This window comes from Crinia signifera, chromosome 4 (genome assembly GCF_055691185.1).
Source record: "Crinia signifera chromosome 4, ASM5569118v1, whole genome shotgun sequence".
Classification (NCBI taxonomy): domain Eukaryota; kingdom Metazoa; phylum Chordata; class Amphibia; order Anura; family Myobatrachidae; genus Crinia; species Crinia signifera.
In genome coordinates this window covers 313,281,051-313,304,161 of record NC_139220.1, presented here as the reverse complement: position 1 = coordinate 313,304,161, position 23,111 = coordinate 313,281,051, and the positions used below count along the sequence as shown (strand labels likewise).

At 50.8% G+C, this 23,111-nt stretch overlaps 6 non-coding genes and 1 pseudogene across 6 annotated transcripts; 3 read left to right on the top strand and 4 right to left on the bottom strand.

Annotated features, from left to right (window-relative positions):
* The first annotated feature begins 1,487 nt into the window (after positions 1 to 1,487).
* Positions 1,488 to 1,621, top strand: LOC146076832 (U8 small nucleolar RNA). Its single transcript, XR_014474226.1, has one exon. It is a non-coding gene; the product is annotated as a U8 small nucleolar RNA (small nucleolar RNA).
* A 2,999-nt stretch (positions 1,622 to 4,620) lies between these two features.
* On the top strand, positions 4,621 to 4,754 carry LOC146076830 (U8 small nucleolar RNA). The gene has a single exon (XR_014474224.1). It is a non-coding gene; the product is annotated as a U8 small nucleolar RNA (small nucleolar RNA).
* Positions 4,755 to 8,480: 3,726 nt separating this feature from the next.
* LOC146076837 (U8 small nucleolar RNA) lies at positions 8,481 to 8,568 on the top strand (annotated as a pseudogene).
* A 9,136-nt stretch (positions 8,569 to 17,704) lies between these two features.
* On the bottom strand, positions 17,705 to 17,837 carry LOC146076815 (U8 small nucleolar RNA). The gene has a single exon (XR_014474210.1). It is a non-coding gene; the product is annotated as a U8 small nucleolar RNA (small nucleolar RNA).
* Positions 17,838 to 20,204: 2,367 nt separating this feature from the next.
* Positions 20,205 to 20,338, bottom strand: LOC146076834 (U8 small nucleolar RNA). The gene has a single exon (XR_014474228.1). It is a non-coding gene; the product is annotated as a U8 small nucleolar RNA (small nucleolar RNA).
* A 656-nt stretch (positions 20,339 to 20,994) lies between these two features.
* LOC146076836 (U8 small nucleolar RNA) lies at positions 20,995 to 21,126 on the bottom strand. Its single transcript, XR_014474230.1, has one exon. It is a non-coding gene; the product is annotated as a U8 small nucleolar RNA (small nucleolar RNA).
* A 1,063-nt stretch (positions 21,127 to 22,189) lies between these two features.
* On the bottom strand, positions 22,190 to 22,323 carry LOC146076822 (U8 small nucleolar RNA). The gene has a single exon (XR_014474217.1). It is a non-coding gene; the product is annotated as a U8 small nucleolar RNA (small nucleolar RNA).
* Between the last annotated feature and the right edge of the window lie 788 nt (positions 22,324 to 23,111).

Sequence of the window (23,111 nt, the reverse complement as noted above, 5' to 3'; positions counted from 1 at the left end):
GGGCCTTTGTTTGACACCCGTGCCATAAACCATCACACCTGTAGTCAGCAGACAGCACATACATGGCAGCATTGTAGAGGCACAGAGTGATGGGAGGAGTCTAATATACCATAACCCATTACATCACACGTGTAGTCAGCAGACAGCACACACATGGCAGCATTGTAGAGGCAAAGAGTGATGGGAGGAGTCTAATATACCATAACCCATCACATCACACGTGTAGTCAGCAGGCAGCACATACATGGCAGCATTGTAGAGGCACAGAGTGATGGGAGGAGTCTAATATACCATAACCCATCACATCACATGTGTAGTCAGCAGACAGCACATACATGGCAGCATTGTGGAGGCACAGAGTGATGGGAGGAGTCTAATATACCATAGCCCATCACATGTGTAGTCAGCAGACAGCACATACATGGCAGCATTGTAGAGGCACAGAGTGATGGGAGGAGTCTAATATACCATAACCCATCACATCACACGTGTAGTCAGCAGACAGCACATACATGGCAGCATTGTAGAGGCACAGAGTGATGGGAGGAGTCTAATATACCATAACCCATTACATCACACGTGTAGTCAGCAGACAGCACATACATGGCAGCATTGTAGAGGCACAGAGTGATGGAAGGAGTCTAATATACCATAACCCATTACATCACACGTGTAGTCAGCAGACAGCACACACATGGCAGCATTGTAGAGGCAAAGAGTGATAGGAGGAGTCTACAATAACAGACATTTCAGACTCCTTGAATCACTGATTGAGTATAGAGAAGTCATCAGCCTGATGGTCAGTAACATGGAGTCGCGACTCCAAGGTGAGAAGGTGGAGACCCACTTTGGGATCAGGACCCACAGTTTGAGAACCGCTGTAATAAGGCAATCAGCACACACTGCACCATATAACAGTCACTGTCAGCTTGCACAGTAACCCCCCCCCCCCCTCCCTCTGTACAGAAACAGTGACTCACCTGTCTGAACTCTGGCAGAGCAGCTAAGCATAATTCTCAGCGTCTGAGGCAGGGACCGAGCATGGTTCAGCCCCCTCGCTGCCTGCCCTGTAGTATTGTTGTACCAGACCAGAGGAGCTGCCTAGCACATGAAAAACGGACTGTCTGCAGCAGCACACTAAGGAGAAGCTGATCCTCTCAGCTCCCCCTGCTGGTGCCTGGAGGAAAATGCTTCTAATTGAGTATAGGGATGGACCTATTGTCAATGGTGGGCCTGGAGCAGCAGCTCCATCCGGACCATTGTTACTCCGGCCCTGCTCTCATGTCAAAAATGGGTTTGGTATATAATTCGGTTATAATCATCATGTTGGCATAAAAAGGCTCACGTGATTGAATACTGACATGCAGCATGTTGATGCTGACCCCAGAGACATTTATCATGATACAGGTAACGGGTCACATAGAGTCTCCACAATGGTAATAAACATGTCCAAATGTCTGACCCCAGCGTGACGCCATCTAGCGGTATCATCAGTGAGGTTGATCCTTACCTGTTCCTCCTTATGGAGAAACAGACATGATGAATGGGGGAGGCTGAGTATGTGATTATTCTGATCCCCAGCACCATCCTGACCGACGACCGGGGTGTGTGTCATTCTGACACTGTCGCTCACTGATGATATGTTCTCCTTGTTATAAAAACAGAGGATATGTTGATTATGTAAGTCATGATTAAGCAGTGCTGTTACTGCATTCTGTTCCCCGTTACTCCTTCTTGCGCAGACTCTGAGTGGCAGTGCAGGGAGCTCGCCTCCCTAAGTGCATGGACTGCCATTCTGCTAACACGGGTACATGTCATCCCCACCCATCGGGGATACGATCACTAGGTCGACACGACTGAAGGTCAACATGCAGAAAAGTTGACATGGGTTAGGTTGACAGGTCATTATGTCGACATGGGGAAAGTCGACAGTCAACAGGACTTTTTTTTTGAGCCGACGTGGTATTTCATGTCCTACCATCCACTAGGGCATGGTGGGAGAATAGAATACTGTGCCGAGTATGGGGACGTGGTGCTACATTTCAGTGTCCATGTCGACTGTTCGGGACAAAAAAAGGGAAAAGCCCCATGTCAACCTAATGCTTGTGTCGACCTAATGACCTGTCGACCTAACCCATGTCAACCTTAATGCATGTCAACCTAGTGGTGTTGACCTAATGCTTCTCGACCTAGTTGCTGTCTGTGCAATGATCCATACCCACCCATCGCACATTACCAGCAGACACTGCCGTCACCAACATTTCAATGTCAGCCCACATTGCCATCACTGTCACTAACATTACATCACTACCAGCACACACTGCACCACTACCAGCACACACTGCATCACGACCAGCACATACTGCATCACAACCAGCACACACTGCACCACTACCAACACACACTGCACCACTACCAGCACACACTGCATCACTACCAGCACACACTGCATCACTACCAACACACAGCATCACTACCAGCACATACTGCATCACTACCAGCACACACTGCATCACTACCAGCACACACTGCACCACTACCAACACACAATGCATCACTACCAGCACACACTGCCCCACTACCAACACACAGCATCACTACCAGCACATACTGCATTACTACCAGCACACACTGCATCACTACCAGCACACACTGCACCACTACCAGCACACACTGCCCCACTACCAGCACACACTGCACCACTACCAGCAAACACACTGCCCCACTATCAGCACACACTGCCCCACTACCAGCACACACTGCACCACTACCAACACACACTGCATCACGACCAGCACATACTGCATCACAACCAGCACACACTGCACCACTACCAACACACAATGCATCACTACCAGCACACACTGCATCACTACCAGCACACACTGCATCACTACCAACACACAGCATCACTACCAGCACATACTGCATCACTACCAGCACACACTGCATCACTACCAGCACACACTGCACCACTACCAACACACAATGCATCACTACCAGCACACACTGCCCCACTACCAACACACAGCATCACTACCAGCACATACTGCATTACTACCAGCACACACTGCATCACTACCAGCACACACTGCACCACTACCAACACACAATGCATCACTACCAGCACACACTGCACCACTATCACTGACATTACATCAGCACACACTGCACCACTACCAGCACACACTGCCCCACTACCAGCACACACTGCCCCACTACCAGCACACACTGCACCACTACCAGCAAACACACTGCCCCACTATCAGCACACACTGCCCCACTACCAGCACACACTGCACCACTACCAACACACACAGCATCACTACCAGCACACACTGCATCACTACCAGCACACACTGCACCACTACCAACACACACTGCATCACTACCAGCACACACTGCACCACTACCAGCACACACTGCATCACTACCAGCACACACTGCACCACTACCAACACACAGCATCACTTTCAGCACGTACTGCATCACTACCAGCACACACTGCATCACTACCAGCACACACTGCACCACTACCAACACACAATGCATCACTACCGGCACACACTGCACCACTATCACTGACATTACATCAGCACACACTGCACCACTACCAGCACACACTGCCCCACTACCAGCACACACTGCCCCACTACCAGCACACACTGCACCACTATCAGCAAACACACTGCCCCACTATCAGCACACACTGCCCCACTACCAGCACACACTGCATCACTACCAGCACACACTGCACCACTACCAACACACACAGCATCACTACCAGCACATACTGCATCACTACCAGCACACACTGCACCACTACCAACACACACTGCATCACTACCAGCACACACTGCACCACTACCAGCACACACTGCATCACTACCAGCACACACTGCACCACTACCAGCACACACTGCACCACTATCACTGACATTACATCAGCACACACTGCACAACTACCAGCACACACTGCACCACTACCAGCCCACACTACACCACTACCAGCCCACACAGCATCACTACATTGGTTTTGCTGTGCCATCGATGGAGGGAAACCATCTGGTTCTCCCCCATTGATGGCAAAAGTATTCAACATCGGCCATAAACCATAAATTATTTCAAATCATCGATGGTCAAGGACCGTCCCTAATTGAGTATTGACCAGCAGACTGAGCAGAGGAAGGTGTTGATGGTGGCTTTCTTCCTCCAGCTCTAGGAGTGCGTGTGACAGCTTCCGTGTACCAGGGTCGGATTCGGGGCCCCATCCACAAGTCCCAAGGGACCCGTGGTGGGCCTGCAATGCTGCCTGTCAACACTGGCTGCATAGCAGGACACTGTGGACCTATTGTCAATGGTGGGCCTGGAGCTGCAGCTCCATCCGGCCCATTGTTAATCCGGCCCTGCTCTGATGTCAAAAATGGGTTTGGTATATTTGGTTGATATCATCATCGTGTTGACATAAAAAGGCTCACATGATTGAATACTGACAGGCAGAGTGCTGATGCTGACCTCAGAGACATTTATCATGATACAGGTAACAGGTCACACAGAGTCTCCATAATGGTAATAAACATGTCCAAATGTCTGGTCCAAGCATGACGCCATCTAGTGGTATCATCAGTGAGGTTGATCCTTACCTGTTCCTCCTTATGGAGAAACAGACATGATGAATGGGGGAGGCTGAGTATGTGATTATTCTGATCCCCAGCACCATCCTGACTGACAACCGGGGTGTGTGTCATTCTGACACTGTCGCTCACTGATGATATGTTCTCCTTGTTATAAAAACAGAGGATATGATGATTATGTAAATCATGATTAAGCAGTGCTGTTACTGCATTCTGTTCCCCGTTACTCCTTCTTGCGCAGACTCCGAGTGGCAGTGCAGGGAGCTCGCCTCCCTAAGTGATTGGACTGCCATTCTGCTAACACGGGTACATGTCATCCCCACCCATCGGGGATATGATCACTAGGTCGACACAACTGAAAGTCAACATGCAGAAAAGTTGACATGTCATTATGTCGACATGGGGAAAGTCGACAGTCAACAGGACTTTTTTTGTTGAGCTGACGTGGTATTTCATGTCCTACCATCCACTAGGGCATGGTGGGAGAATAGAATAGTGTGCCAAGCATGGGGACGTGGTGCTACATTTCAGTGTCCATGTCGACTGTTCGGGACAAAAAAAGGGAAAAGCCCCATGTCAACCTAATGCTTGTGTCGACCTAATGACCTGTCGACCTAACCCATGTCAACCTTAATGCATGTCAACCTAGTGGTGTTGACCTAATGCTTCTCGACCTAGTTGCTGTCTGTGCAATGATCCATACCCACCCATCGCACATTACCAGCAGACACTGCCGTCACCAACATTTCAATGTCAGCCCACATTGCCATCACTGTCACTAACATTACATCACTACCAGCACACACTGCATCACTACCAGCACATACTGCACCACGACCAGCACACACTGCACCACTACCAACACACAATGCATCACTACCAGCACACACTGCATCACTACCAGCACACACTGCACCACTACCAACACACAGCATCACTACCAGCACATACTGCATCACTACCAGCACACACTGCATCACTACCAGCACACACTGCACCACTACCAACACACAATGCATCACTACCAGCACACACTGCACCACTGTCACTGACATTACATCAGTACACACTGCACCACTACCAGCACACACTGCCCCACTACCAGCACACACTGCCCCACTACCAGCACACACTGCACCACTACCAGCAAACACACTGCCCCACTATCAGCACACACTGCCCCACTACCAGCACATACTGCATCACTACCAGCACACACTGCACCACTACCAACACACACAGCATCACTACCAGCACACACTGCATCACTACCAGCACACACTGCACCACTACCAACACACATTGCACCACTACCAGCACACACTGCATCACTACCAGCACACACTGCACCACTACCAACACACACTGCACCACTACCAGCACACACTGCATCACTACCAGCACACACTGCATCACTACCAGCACACACTGCACCACTACCAACACACACTACATCACTACCAGCACACACTGCACCACTACCAGCACACACTGCACCACTACCAGCACACACTGCACCACTATCACTGACATTACATCAGCACACACGGCACCACTACCAGCACACACTGCACCACTACCAGCACACACTGCACCACTACCAGCACACACTGCATCACGACCAGCACATACTGCATCACGACCAGCACACACTGCACCACTACCAACACACAATGCATCACTACCAGCACACACTGCATCACTACCAGCACACACTGCACCACTACCAACACACAGCATCACTACCAGCACATACTGCATCACTACCAGCACACACTGCATCACTACCAGCACACACTGCACCACTACCAACACACAATGCATCACTACCAGCACACACTGCACCACTGTCACTGACATTACATCAGCACACACTGCACCACTACCAGCACACACTGCCCCACTACCAGCACACACTGCCCCACTACCAGCACACACTGCACCACTACCAGCAAACACACTGCCCCACTATCAGCACACACTGCCCCACTACCAGCACACACTGCATCACTACCAGCACACACTGCACCACTACCAACACACACAGCATCACTACCAGCACACACTGCATCACTACCAGCACACACTGCACCACTACCAACACACACTGCACCACTACCAGCACACACTGCATCACTACCAACACACACTGCATCACTACCAGCACACACTGCATCACTACCAGCACACACTGCACCACTACCAACACACACTACATCACTACCAGCACACACTGCACCACTACCAGCACACACTGCACCACTACCAGCACACACTGCACCACTATCACTGACATTACATCAGCACACACGGCACCACTACCAGCACACACTGCACCACTACCAGCACACACTGCATCACGACCAGCACATACTGCATCACGACCAGCACACACTGCACCACTACCAACACACAATGCATCACTACCAGCACACACTGCATCACTACCAGCACACACTGCACCACTACCAACACACAGCATCACTACCAGCACATACTGCATCACTACCAGCACACACTGCATCACTACCAGCACACACTGCACCACTACCAACACACAATGCATCACTACCAGCACACACTGCACCACTGTCACTGACATTACATCAGCACACACTGCACCACTACCAGCACACACTGCCCCACTACCAGCACACACTGCCCCACTACCAGCACACACTGCACCACTACCAGCAAACACACTGCCCCACTATCAGCACACACTGCCCCACTACCAGCACACACTGCATCACTACCAGCACACACTGCACCACTACCAACACACACTGCATCACTACCAGCACACACTGCACCAATACCAACAGACACAGCATCACTACCAGCACACACTGCATCACTACCAGCACACACTGCACCACTACCAACACACACAGCATCACTACCAGCACACACTGAATCACTACCAGCACACACTGCACCACTACCAACACACACTGCACCACTACCAGCACACACTGCATCACTACCAGCACACACTGCACCACTACCAACACACACTGCACCACTACCAGCACACACTGCATCACTACCAGCACACACTGCACCACTACCAACACACACACTACATCACTACCAGCACACACTGCACCACTACCAGCACACACTGCACCACTACCAGCACACACTGCACCACTATCACTGACATTACATCAGCACACACGGCACCACTACCAGCACACACTGCACCAATTCCAGCCCACACTACACCACTACCAGCCCACACAGCATCACTACATTGGTTTTGCTGTGCCATCGATGTAGGGAAACCATCTGGTTCTCCCCCATTGATGGCAAAAGTATTCAACATCGGCCATAAACCATAAATTATTTCAAATCATCGATGATCAAGGACCGTCCCTAATTGAGTATTGACCAGCAGACTGAGCAGAGGAAGGTGTTGATGGCGGCTTTCTTCCTCCAGCTCTAGGAGTGCGTGTGACAGCTTCCGCGTACCAGGGTCGGATTCTGGGCCCCATCCACAAGTCCCAAGGGACCCATGGTGGGCCTGCAATGCTGACTGTCAATATTGGCTGCATAGCAGGACACTGTGGACCTATTGTCAATGGTGGACCTGGAGCTGCAGCTCCATCCGGCCCATTGTTAATCCGGCCCTCCTCTCATGTCAACAATGGGTTTTGTATATTTGGTTGATATCATCATCATGTTGACATAAAAAGGCTCACATGATTGAATACTGACATGCAGCATGCTGATGCTGACCTCAGAGACATTTATCATGATACAGGTAACAGGTCACACAGAGTCTCCATAATGGTAATAAACATGTCCAAATGTCTGGCCCCAGCGTGACGCCACCTAGTGGTATCATCAGTGAGGTTGATCCTTACCTGTTCCTCCTTATGGAGAAACAGACACCATCCTGACCAACAACTGGGGTGTGTGTCTTTTTGATACCATTGCTCACTGATGATCTTTTCTCCTGGTTAAAGAAACAGAGGATATGTTGATTATTTAAATCATGATTAAGAAGCTGTTTGATTACATTAGCAGTGTATTGGGGACAATATAGGGATGCGGTCATTAGGTCGATATGCATGAATGTTGACATGGGTTTTTTCACTTTTTTTGAGCCGACAAGCGTGGCCGAAGCATGGCAAGCACAGAGAGCCATGCAAGGGGACACAGTGCTACAATTCAGTGTCCATGTTGACTGTGTCAACATTCGGGACAAAGAAAGTGTAAAATTCCATGTCGACCTTCCCCATGTCTAATGCATGTTGAACCAATGACCCTGTTGACCTAACCCATGTCAACCTTCAGTCATGATGACCTTCCTGCATGCCAACCTTCATGCATGTCGACCTAGTGGTGTTGACCTAATGCTTGTCGACCTAGTTACTGTCTGTCCAATTATCCATACCCACAATATATAGGGGCAACAAGCAGTCAGTCATAGGGTGAATATAGCACTATATGGGGTATTTATCAATAGTGTACAATCAGTGGGAATTCTACCAGATCATGGAGAAAAAGGACACGAAACCAAAAGACAGTAACTGGAACTCCTTCCCGGGAGATCAGGTTTTCCTTCGCATCTGCAATGCCTCCACGATGGAACCTCAGCAGCCGTCCATTTGGACTATTGCAATCTATTATAAGCTGTCCTGGATACAGAGGAGCCCCTCATGCTCTATCCCAGTGGTTCTCCAACTGTGGGTTCTGACCCCAAAGTGGGTCCCGACCTTCTCAGCATGGGGTCATGATTCCATGTTGCTCACCATCAGGCTGATGACTTTTCTAATCTCAGTCAGTGATTCAAGGAGTCTAAAAAAACAATAGAATTGTCTGTTATCTTAGACTCCTCCCATCACTCTGTGCCTCCACAATGCTGCCATGTATGTGCTGTCTGCTGACTACACATGTGATGTGATGGGTTATGGTATATCAGACTCCTCCCATCACTCTGTGCCTCTACAATGCTGCCATGTATGTGCTGTCTGCTGACTACACATGTGATGTGATGGGTTATGGTATATTAGACTCCTCCCATCACTCTGTGCCTCCACAATGCTGCCATGTATGTGCCATCTGCTGACTACACGTGTGATGTGATGGATTATGGTATATTAGACTCCTCCCATCACTCTGTGCCTCTACAATGCTGCCATGTATGTGCTGTCTGCTGACTACACATGTGATGTGATGGGTTATGGTATATTAGACTCCTCCCATCACTCTGTGCCTCCACAATGCTGCCATGTATGTGCCATCTGCTGACTACACGTGTGATGTGATGGATTATGGTATATTAGACTCCTCCCATCACTCTGTGCCCCCACAATGCTGCTATGTATGTGCTGTCTGCTGACTACACGTGTGATGTGATGGGTTATGGTATATCAGACTCCTCCCATCACTCTGTGCCTCCACAATGCTGCCATGTATGTGCTGTCTGCTGACTACCTATGTAATGTGATGGGATGCAGTCGGGATCCCGGCGTTCAGAATCCCGACGCCGGAAACCCAACCGCCGAAATCCCAACACTTTCTCCCTCCGTGGGTGTCCACGACACCCCTGGAGGGAGAATAAATTAGCGTACCGAGCGTAGCGAGGCACCGGGCCCGCTGCGTGGCGAGCGCAGAGAGCCCGCAAGGGGGAGCGATCCACGTCCCCCCCTTGTCGGGATTTCGGCGGTCGGGATTCCAGCATCGGGATTTTGAACGATGGGATCCCGACCGCCGGGATTTCATACTGAATCCAATGTGATGACCTTCTGCAGTAACTTGCTGGGGTCCTGTCATTATTTTTATTGTCTGATGGGTTCCTAGAACAAAATATATTGCGGACCCCTGGTCTAACCCATTGGAGCTAACCAGCCACCTGGCATCAGGGCTGCCATAAAAAATGAAAGTTTGATGGGTGCAAAGGAGGCCTTTAAGCTTGTACTCACCCTTTATGGTCTCGGCACTGTACAGCGATGGACTATCCTTACAGAAATGGGTTCCCCTCCAGGTATTCCTCGACCGTGCTGACAGGAACAAAATGGGAATTAACAAGGTTCTACCTTCAAAGGGTTGAGTGTGGGCGGAATTATGGGTGATCACGACCTTCACTGGCTGGGTTATTGGTCATCATCGGCCAGAGCCTCAGCCACCCAGTTTCACCTATGTAGCACTCACATGCTGAGATGCTTGATTAGGGGACTCATATGTCCATGAACAGTCCCCAAGCTGACTTTCAAGGGGGGGGGGGGGTGGGGGGGGAGACAAAAAAACTCACACCAGAGTTCTTGTCACCTTGACGGGTGCTCATCCGCACCCATTAGGGGAAAACACAACCTCCCTGTCCTACTAACTTCTCTAACACGGTGCTGACTAACCTGCACTCGCCTAAACAATATTACACCAAAATGCTATGTAACTAAAACTTCAGAAACTAATACATCTAATCATCACTAGTAACATCAAACATACCAAAATTAACATGGGGTGACAGAGTACGCGTGTATGGTGTGAGTCTACTTACCAATTCCTCATCCTTCCCTTTACCTAGGTCCGGCCTTGTCCATGAGCATCCGTTCATGGTGATATGTAGGGAAGAGCCATTCCCTTTTCCTTACTCAATCCTGGCCCCGGGAAGAGTGCCGCAAATCCCACTGTTCCATGGCAGGACCCTTCAGGAGAGGCTGAAAGAGGCTTGTCAGGGCTGAAGAGGCCTAAAATGGCTATCAGGCAAAGAAATGGCAAAAAATGGCTGCCAGGACTTAAGAGGCCTCAATGGAGAGTACAGGCCCTAAAATGGCCTGCAGTAAGGACACAGGCAGGAGGCTTGGAGTGAGGGCACCGGGGCCTGAATTGAGGAACAGGCCTAAGCCTGACTAAATTAAGCCCTTGGGTCTAGCACCCGGATACTGGGCCTCGGGCCTAAATGCCAAGTAAATGGCTACAGGCCGAGAAGGCCCAACTGAAGTGCCCACGGGCCTAGTGCCCAAACATCTGGTGGTCTAGGGGGTTATAGATAGGTGGTGGCCGCCCATGGCCACTTACCCGGGGGTGCTGGGAGAGGCTGCAGCGGTGAGCTTTGTTAGCTTTTTTGCTTCCAACTCCCTAGAGCACTCTCTGGTCCCCAGTCTCTTTCTTCTGTCACTGCCAGGTCTTTGGGTCCCGCTGCCAGCTCTTCTAGTGCCACTGCTTCCGCTTGCTAGACTAATGAGGGAGAGAGGGAGATTGCTGTTATTTCAGGAAGTCTCCTGCAGAATGCAGGAGGGGAGGTAACTATGCTTTAGGCATAGTTTAGTCTGGTCTGCTTTGGACCTGGACAGGGGGCTGCTAGGATGTGTAGTCTGCATCCACTGCAAACACCTTGGGGACAGATAGCAGGGGCACAGTAAAGGTGGCCATACACACTCAGATTTATCTGCAGATCTGGCTGGTTGGAGCAAAAACCTGGTTATGGATGAGAGCAAATGACAGTTGACCATTTGCTTGGAAATGCTGGAAACCTGACAAACTGTCACTCATCCATAACCATGTTTTTGTTCCAACCAGATCTGAAGATAAATCTTACTAGTGTATGGGCACCTATAGAGCTGGTAAAAAGGTATTTCAAGTTATTAGCTGTAGGGCCTGGTCTGGGCCCCCTTCTCTGTCAGGTTCCAGGACTTCAGAGTCCCCCCTGGTGGTGGTACTGCCTGGCACCAATCACGTGTGATACAAGTACCTCAGCAGCACTTTCCTTACATCAGGGATGGGGAGCCTTAAGGCCCCCATACACTAGGGCGACTTGTCCTTAGGACAAGTCGCCCCCGACTTCCCCCTGAGCTTCCCCGGCTGCTCCCCGGGGGAGCTTGATTAGATTGGCACTTGATGTGCCATTTTTTACATGTGATAAATCGTCTCGATTTATCACATGTAAAAAACCCGGGGAGCAGGGGGGGCTACAGAGGTGGGAGCTGGTGGGAGCAGGGGGGCGGGGGACACGTCTGTGTCCCCCGCTGCTGGGGACGCTGCGGGGGACAGCGTCGGTGCGAGGCGGTAGAGGCAGCAGGGGGGGCTGGGGACGCTGCGGGGGACACGTCTGTGTCCCCCGCTGCTGGGGACGCTGCGGGGGACAGCGTCTGTGCGAGGCGGTAGAGGGAGCAGGGGGGGCTGGGGACGCTGCGGGGGACACAGGCGGCAAAGAGCCGGGCAGGGGGAGCCGGCCGGGAGCTGTCAGTAATGAATAAAAAAAAAAAGCCCATACAATGAATGGGCAGCCTGTGATTGGCTGCTGAGCGCTCTCTCAGCCAATTGCTGACTGGCTGAGAGAGCGCTCAGCCAATCACAGGCCGCCCATTCATTGTATGGGCTTTTTTTTTTTTTATTCATTACTGACAGCTCCCGGCCGGCTCCCCCTGCCCGGCTCTTTGCCGCCTGTGTCCCCCGCAGCGTCCCCAGCCCCCCCTGCGCCCTCCACCGCCGCGCCGCCCCGCCCCACTAGGTCCCAAGTCGGGTGGTCGGACGTGCAGCAGGTCCGACCACCCGACGCAGATCCGATGCGCACGGGACCGCGCATCGGATCTGAGGGGACATCAAAACTAGCCGATTTTGGTCCGATTTCGGCCAGATCCGACTGATCTGGCTGAAATCTGACCAAAATCTGCTAGTGTATGGGGCCTTTAAGGTGCCCATACACTAGAAAGATTTGCGATCTTAAGATCTGCGCATAAATTAGCCTTGAAATCTTTTGTTCATCATGGACAAAAGATTTCAGGCAAGCGCACATCTTCACCAAGGATTTATCTTAAGATCCCGTGTGCGTTCCTATGGATCTTATGTTAAACCTTCTGATCTTTCATGCAGCATGTAAGATCAGAAGATTTAGCAAAAGATTGGTCGATATATTGGGCGATTCATCTGCAAAAAATTCGTTCTAGTGTGTGGGCACCTTTAGGCCCTCCAGCTGTTGTTGAACAACATATCCCAGCATGCCATGCAACAGTTTTAGCCTGGCCACATAGCAAACCTGTAGCAGGGCATGCTGGGATGTCTAGTTCAACAACAGCTGGAGGGCCGAAGGTTCCTCATCCCTGCCTTACATACATCCCTCAATATATCTCTGGCCTTGCCATTCATTACACCCCAGACTGATAGCTCTATTCTTTTAACCAGGGGGGCAAGTCCAGAGTACTGGTCCATAAGGAACAGCGCATTATTAATTGTTAACTGGAGGTTTTCGGTTATAATACCAGGACACAACAGGCTGCTCCCCCTGCGTAAAAAGAACAGGACACCACAGGCTGCTCCCCCTGCATAAAAAGAACAGGACACCACAGGCTGCTCCCCCTGCATAAAAAGAACAGGACACCACAGGCTGCTCCCCCTGCATAAAAAGAACAGGACACCACAGGCTGCTCCCCCTGTATAAAAAGAACAGGACACCACAGGATGCTCCCCCTGTATTAAAAGAACAGGACACCACAGGCTGCTCCCCCTCCATAATAATACCAGGACACCACAGGCTGCTCCCCCCCCTGCATAATAACAGAGGACACAACAGGCTGCTCCCCCTGCATTACTTGAACAGGACACCACAGGCTGCTCCTCCTGCATAATAAAAGGATGAGTTATTTAGTAGCTGTGTCACCTGCCTGCCTGTGTAAGTCCGCTGCTCCGGGTCCGCACTGCACACTGCTGCGGCTCCAGCCTTTCTGGGCTGTTTTACCATGCTGCGGCCACAGCAGGCACGACCTCTGTCCTGCGAGTCCCTGTACTCTGCGTGCCGGCTCTTCCTCCACATTAGACGCATGGGTGGGTGGTGTCAGTGTCATGATGTCACCCACGCGGCATCCATCACTGGCTGCAAGGGATCAGGAGGAAATGAATGTAAGACAGCCGGCCGGGCCCCTGGAGCGGAGGTGGCTGGACATGTCCTCATACAGGAGGCCGGCGGCCATGTCCTTGTAGCCGCGGCCATGTTTTCAAAGCTGCCACCTACAGGACTGGAAATGAGGTAACAAAACAGGCAACCTGCAACAGTACCTGATAGAGCGGCACGGGGGGCACATGGCACCCTGCCCCCCAGCCCAGCCTGCCCCTGCTCACACAGCTGATCACACTGGCCTGGACCATCACAAACACAGCTGATCACACTGGCCGGGTCCATCACACACAGCTGATCACACTTACCAGGTCCATTATATACACAGCTAATCACATTGCCTGGGTCAATCAAACACACAGCTGATCACACTGGCTGGGTCCATCGGACACACCCACAGCTGATCACACTGGCCGGGTCCCTCTGACACACACAGCTGATCACACTGGCTGGGTCCATTGGACACACATAGCTGATCACACTGGCCAGGTCCATCGGACACACACCCACAGCTGATCACACTGGCCGGATCCATCGGACACACACAGCTGATCACACTGGCCGGGACCATTGGACACACTGAGATGATCACACTGGCCAGGACCATTGGACAAACACAGCTGATCACACTGACCGGGTCCATCACACACAGCTGATCACACTGGCCGGGTCCATCGGACACACACAGATGATCACACTGGCCGGGACCATTAGACACACACAGCTGATCACAATGGCTTGGGCCATTGGACACACATCTGATCACACTGACCGGGTCAATCGGACACACACAGCTGATCACACTGGCCGGGTCTATCGGACACACACACAACTGATCACACTGGCCGGGTCCATCGGATACGCACAGCTGATCACACTGGCCAGGCCCATCGGACAAACACAGCTGATCACACTGGCCGGGTCCATAGGGGACACACAGCTGATCACACTGACCTCATCCCTGCACTGCCTAGGGGCAGAGAATGCTGTGCCTGGGTACGGGAATTGCAGCGACCCCTGTGATACACCAGCTGAAGCTGGCATTGTGATCACAGGGTTCACCACTATTCTTTATAAAGTAAATTCAGGCAGATCGCATTCCCATTATAACTGTGAGAAATAAGATCTTGTTACATAAAAAATTAGAATGAAAGGGTTTGGAGTCATTTTTCATGAAAACTCTTAATACATTCAGATGACTGTAAATAATGCAAAATGGGTGTGATAATCTGTTCATATATGTTTATATTAACTAGAGATGTGCGGCGGCCACTTTTCGGGTTTTGGTTTTGGTTTTGGATCTGGATCTCCCTTCGTGTTTTGGATCTGGATTGGTTTTGGCAAAACCACCCTTGTGGGTTTTGGTTTTGGATCTGGATTTTAATGAAAAAATGCTAAAAATGGCTAAAATAACAGAATTTGGGCCTGTTTTTGCCCCTAAAGTATTATTAACCTCAATAACATTAGTTTCCACTCATTTCTAGACAATTTTGATCACTTCACAGCTCACAAAATTGTTTTAATTTACTGTACTTGGGCCAAAAGGGTATACTGAGGTAGCTGGATAACTGAGCTAAGCGACAGCAGTGGGCATCACATACATGTGGACCTTACACTTCCAACCTGGCACATCTTGGAAGCAGAGCGGCACTGCAGGGGCAGACAGGGTGGCAGTTTAATAAACTATCCCAAAAAAAGAGAAATGCTCCAAAGAGCAAAAAATACAAAGAGGTATCGGCCTTGTCATGACTGGTGGTAGCAGCTTCAGCACTTCTATCAGGTTGCTGATCTCCCACTATTTCCTCCTCCACCATCCTCCAAAAATGTGTTTTTATTTTATTTATTACTTTTATTTATTTTTCTTACTTTACACTGGACACAGCCTGTCACACTGGACACAGCCCCTTGGACACTGGACACTGCCCCTGGACACAGCCCCTGGACACTGCCCCTGGACACTGGACACAGCCCGTCACCCTGGACACAGCCCCTGGACAATGGACACAGCCCCTGGACACAGCTCCTGTACACTGGACACAGCCGTCACACTGGACACAGCCCCTGGACAATGGACACAGCCTCTGGACACAGCCATCACACTGGACACAGCCTCTGGACACCGCCCCTGGACACAGCTCCTGTACACTGGACACAGCCGCTGCCCCTGGACACTGGACACAGCCCGTCACCCTGGACACAGCCCCTGGACAATGGACACAGCCCGTCACCCTGGACACAGCCCCTGGACACAGCCCCTGGACAATGGACACAGCCCGTCACCCTGGACACAGCCCCTGGACACAGCCTCCAATGGACACAGCCTCTGGACACCCCCCCCTGGACACAGCTCCTGTACACTGGACACAGCCGTAACACTGGACACTGCCCCTGGACCTTGCCCCTGGACACTGGACACAGCCTGTCACCCTGGACACAGCCCCTGGACAATGGACACAGCCCGTTACCCTGGACACAGCCCCTGGACACAGCCCCTGGACAATGGACACAGCCTCTGGACACCGCCCCGGGACACAGCTCCTGTACACTGGACACAGCCATCACACTGGACACTGCCCCTGGACACAGCCCCTGGACACTGGACACAGCTCCTGTACACAGCTCCTGTACACTGGACACAACCCCTGTACACTGGACACAGCCCCTGTACATTGGACACAGCCCCTGTACACTGGACACAAATGCTGTACACTGGACACAGCCCCTGTCACACTGTACACAGGCCCTGTCACACTGGACACAAGCCCTGTCACACTGGACACAGCCCCTGTGCAGCCCCTTGTACACTGGCCACTGCAGCCCCTGTACACTGGACTTGTGTACAGCAGCCCCTGCACAGCCCCTTGTACACTGGCCACTGCAGCCCCTGTACACTGGACTTGTGTATAGCAGCCCCTGCAGACCCTAATCGAGTGAGCAGCAGCAAAATAATATATTATTATTATAGCACACCACACAGCACAGAGCACAACCACACTCTTCCCTCTTTTATGCTGGAGTAAAGATGGCGGGGCTCGTGTGCGCCTTATATAGAATCGAGATCCTGCGAGAATCCGACAGCGCGATGATGACGTTTTGCCTCATTTTCGGTCCGGAATTTAGGCGGGAACTCCCGAGCCGCCTCGGATCGCGATATTCAGATCTGTCGGATCCCAGAGATCCGGACCTGCTCATCTCTAATATTAATCAATGATTATTAGTGAGAAACAGTATCAGAATGACACACACCCCAGTTGTGGGTCAGGGTGGTGCAGGGATCAGAATAATCACATACTCAGCCTCCCCCATTCATCATGTCTGTTTCTCCATAAGGAGGAACAGGTAAGGATCAACCTCACTGATGATACCAATTGATGGGGTCACGCTGGGACCAGACACTGAGACATATCTGATAACATTAAGGAGACTTAATATTAAGTCTGCTACATTTAGTCCAGGGCAAGGCAGATAACTGGAAATGTCATCATCATAATGCAATTAAGCATCATAACAACTTTGAGAATGCAAATAAGTATAAGTTGGACCAGAGACCACTGCACCGTTATATGCATCAGTCACACACAGCTGATCACACTGGCCAGGTCCATCGGACACACACAGCTGATCACACTGGCTTAGTCCATAGATCAAACACAGCTGATCACACTGGCCGGGTCCATCAGACACGCAAAGATGATAACACTGGCTGGCTCCATCGGACACACACACAGCTGATCACACTGGCCAGGGCCATTGGACACACAGAGCTGATCACACTGGCCGGATCCATCAGACACACACAATAGATCACACTGGTCGGGTCCATCTGACACACACACACAGCTGATCACACTGGCCGGGTCCATCGGACACACACACACAGCTGATCACACTGGCTAGGTCCATTGGACACAGACAGCTGATCACACTGGCCGGGTTCGTCAGACACACACAGATGATCACACTGGCCGGGTCCATCAGACACACACAGCTGATCACACTGACCGGGTCCATCGAACACACACAGCTGATCACACTGGCCGGGTCCATCGAACACACACAACTGATCACACTGGTCGGGTCCATCGGACACACACACACAGCTGATCACACTGGCCGGGTCCATCAGACACTCACAACTGATCACACTGGCTAGGTCCATCGAACACACACAGCTGATCACACTGGCCGGGTCCATCGGACACACACAGCTGATCACACTGGCCAGGGCCATTGGACACACAGAGCTGATCACACTGGCCGGGTCCATCGGACACACACAGCTGATCACACTGGCCGGGTCCATCGGACACACACAGCTGATCACACTGGCCGGGTTCGTCAGACACACACAGATGATCACACTGGCCGGGTCCATCAGACACACACAGCTGATCACACTGACCGGGTCCATCGAACACACACAGCTGATCACACTGGCTGGGTCCATCGGACACACAGAGCTGATCACACTGGCCGGGTCCATCGGACACACGCAGCTGATCACACTGGCCGGGTCCATCAGACACTCACAACTGATCACACTGGCTAGGTCCATCGAACACACACAGCTGATCACACTGGCCGGGTCCATCAGACACACACAGCTGATCACACTGGCCAGGGCCATTGGACACACAGAGCTGATCACACTGGCCAGGGCCATTGGACACACAGAGCTGATCACACTGGCCGGGTCCATCGGACACACACAGCTGATCACACTGGCCGGGTCCATCGGACACACACAGCTGATCACACTGGTCGGGTCCATCGGACACACACAGCTGATCACATTGGCCAGGACCATTGGACACACACAGCTGATCACATTGGCTGGGTCCATCCGACACACAGGGGATCATACTGTCCGGATCCATCGGACACACAGAGCTGATCACACTGGCCGGGTGCATCGGACACACACAGCTGATCACACTGGCCGGGTGCATCGGACACACACAGCTGATCACACTGGCCGGGTCCATCGGACACACACAACTGATCACATTGGCCAGGACCATTGGACACACACAGCTGATCACATTGGCTGGGTCCCTCGGACACACAGGGGATCACACTGGCCGGGTCCATCGGACACACACAGCTGATCACATTGGCCAGGACCATTGGACACACACAGCTGATCACATTGGCTGGTCCATTGGAAACAAAGGGGATCACACTGGCCGGGTGCATCGGACACACACAGCTGATCACATTGGCCAGGACCATTGGACACACACAGCTGATCACATTGGCTGGGTCCCTCGGACACACAGGGGATCACACTGGCCGGGTCCATCGGACACACACAGCTGATCACATTGGCCAGGACCATTGGACACACACAGCTGATCACATTGGCTGGTCCATTGGAAACAAAGGGGATCACACTGGCCGGGTCTATCGGACACACACAGCTGATCACACTGGCCTCATCCCTGCACTGCCTAGGGGCAGAGAATGCTGTGCCTGGGTACGGGAATTGCAGTAACCCCTGTGATACACCAGCTGAAGCTGGCCTTGTTATCAAAGGGTTCACCACTATTTTTTTTAAAGTAAATTCAGGCAGATCACATTATTAGACCTTGTTACATAAAAAATGAGAATTTAAAGGTTTGGAGTAATTTTTCACAAAAACTCTTAATACATTCAGATAACTCTTAAATAATGCAAAACGGGTATGAAAACCTTTTTGTATGTCTTTATATTAACCAATGAGGAACAGTATCAGAATTACACACACCCTGGTTGTCAGTCAGGATGGTGCTAGGGACCAGAATAATCACATACTCAGCCTCCCCAATTCATCATGTCTGTTTCTTCATAATGAAGAACAGGTAAGGATCAACCTCACTGAAGTTACCACTAGATGGCATCACGCTGGGCTCAGGCACTCGGACATATCTCGTAACATTAAGGAGACTTAATATTAAGTCTACTACATTTTAGTCCAGCACAAGATACATATAATCATCATATTGGTTTAGCATAATGCTTCAGGGATTCTGATCCATCGGACACACACAGCTGATCACACTGGCCAGATCCATCGGACACACAGCTGGTCAAATTGCCCGGGTCCATCAGACACACACATAGCTGATCACACTGTCCTGGACCATCAGACACAAACAGCTGATCACACTGGCCGGGTCCATCACACACAGCTGACCACACTGGTCGGGTCCATCGGACACACACAGCTGATCACACTGGCCTCATCCCTGCACTGCCTAGGGGCAGAGAATGTTGTGCTTGGTTACGGGAATTGCAGTGATCCCTGTGATACACCAGCTGAAGCTGGCATTGTTATCACAAGGTTCAATGCTATTTTTTTTAAGTAAATTCGGGCAGATCACTTTAACTACTAAACTCTTGTTATGTTAAAAATGAAGAATTAAAGGGTTTGGAGCAATGTTACTTGAAAACTTCTCTAATACATTCAGATGACTCTAAAACATTGTGAAATAGGTGTGAAAACTTGATCATATATCTCTGCTATTTATACCAACGATTATCAGTGAGGAACAGCATCAGAACAACACACACCCTGGTTGTCGGTCAGAATAATCACGTACTCAGCCTCCCCCACTCATCATGTCTGTTTCTCCATAAGGCGGAACAGATAAGGATCAACCTCACTGATGACACCACTAGATGGCGCCACGCTGGGACCAGACACTGAGACATATCTAGTAACATTAAGGAGACTTAATATTTAGTCTGCTACATTTAGTCCAGCGCAAGGCAGATAACTAGAAATGTCATCATCATATTGGTTTAGCATAAGGCTTAATGGATTCTTCAGTTTACAATTATATTAATGCAATTAAGCATCATAACAACTATGTGAATGCAAATAAGAATAAGTTGGACCAGAGACCACTGCACCATCATATGCATCAGTCACACACAGCTGATCACACTGGCCGGGTCCATCGGACACACACAGCTGAGCACACTGGCCGGGTCCATCGGACACACACAGCTGATCACACTGGCTGGGTCCATCGGACACACAGAGCTGATCACACTGGCCGGGTCCATCGGACACACGCAGCTGATCACACTGGCTGGGTCCATCGGACACACACAGCTGATCACATTGGCCAGGACCATTGGACACACAGAGCTGATCACACTGGCCGGGTCCATCGGACACACACAGCTGATCACACTGGCTGGGTCCATCGGACACACACAGCTGATCACATTGGCCAGGACCATTGGACACACACAGCTGATCACATTGGCCAGGACCATCGGACACACACAGCTGATCACACTGGCTGGGTCCATCGGACACACAGGGGATCACACTGGCTGGGTCCATCGGACACACACAGCTGATCACACTGGCCGGGTCCATCGGACACACACACAGCTGATCACACTGGCCTCATCCCTGCACTTCCTAAGGGCAGAGAATGCTTTGCCTGGGTACGGGAATTGCAGTGAACCCTGTGATACACCAGCTGAAGCTGGCATTGTTATCACAGGGCTCACCGCTATTTTTTTTAGGTAAATTCAGGAAGATCACATTCCCATTATTAGTGTGAGAAATAAGATCTTGTTACATAAAAAATGAGAATTAAAGGGTTTGGAGTCATTTTTCATGAAAACTCTTAAAACATTCAAATTACTCTAAAATAATGCAAAATGGTTGTGAAAATATGTTCGCAAATCTTTATATTAACCAGTGAAGAACAGTATCAGAATGACACACACCCCGGTTGTCAGTCAGGATGGTGCTGGGGATCAGAATAATCACATACTCAGCCTCCCCCATTCATCATGTCTGTTTCTCCATAAGGAGGAACAGGTAAGGATCAACCTCACTGATGATACCAATTGATGGGGTCATGCCGGGACCAGACACCCGGACATATCTGATAACATTAAGGAGACTTAATATTAAGTCTGCTACATTTAGTCCAGCGCAAGGCAGATAACTGGAAATGTCATCATCATATTGGTTTAGCATAAGGCTTAATAGATTCTGCAGCTTATGAGTAAAGTATATTAATGCAATTAAGCATCATAACAACTATGTGAATGCAAATAAGTATAAGTTGGACCAGAGACCACTGCACCATCATATGCATCAGTCACACACAGCTGATCACACTGACTTAGTCCATAGATCAAACACAGCTGATCACATTGGCCAGGACCATTGGACACACACAGCTGATCACACTGGCTGGGTCCATCGGACACACTCAGCTGATCACACTGGCTGGGTCCATCGGACACACACAACTGATCACACTGGTCTGTCCATCGGACACACAGACAGCTGATCACACTGGCCGGGTCCTTCGAACACACATAGCTGATCACACTGGCCGGGTCCATCGGACACACAGCTGATAACATTGGCCAGGACCATTGGACACACACACACACACACACACACAGCTGATCACACTGGTCAGGTCCTTCAAACACACACACAGCTGATAACATTGGCCAGGACCATTGGACACACACAGCTGATCACAGTGGCCGGGTCCATCGGACACACACACAGCTGATCACACTGTCCTCATCCCTGCACTTTCTAGGGGCAGAGAATGCTGTGTCTGGGTACAGGAATTGCAGTGACCCCTGTGATACACCAGCTGAAGCTG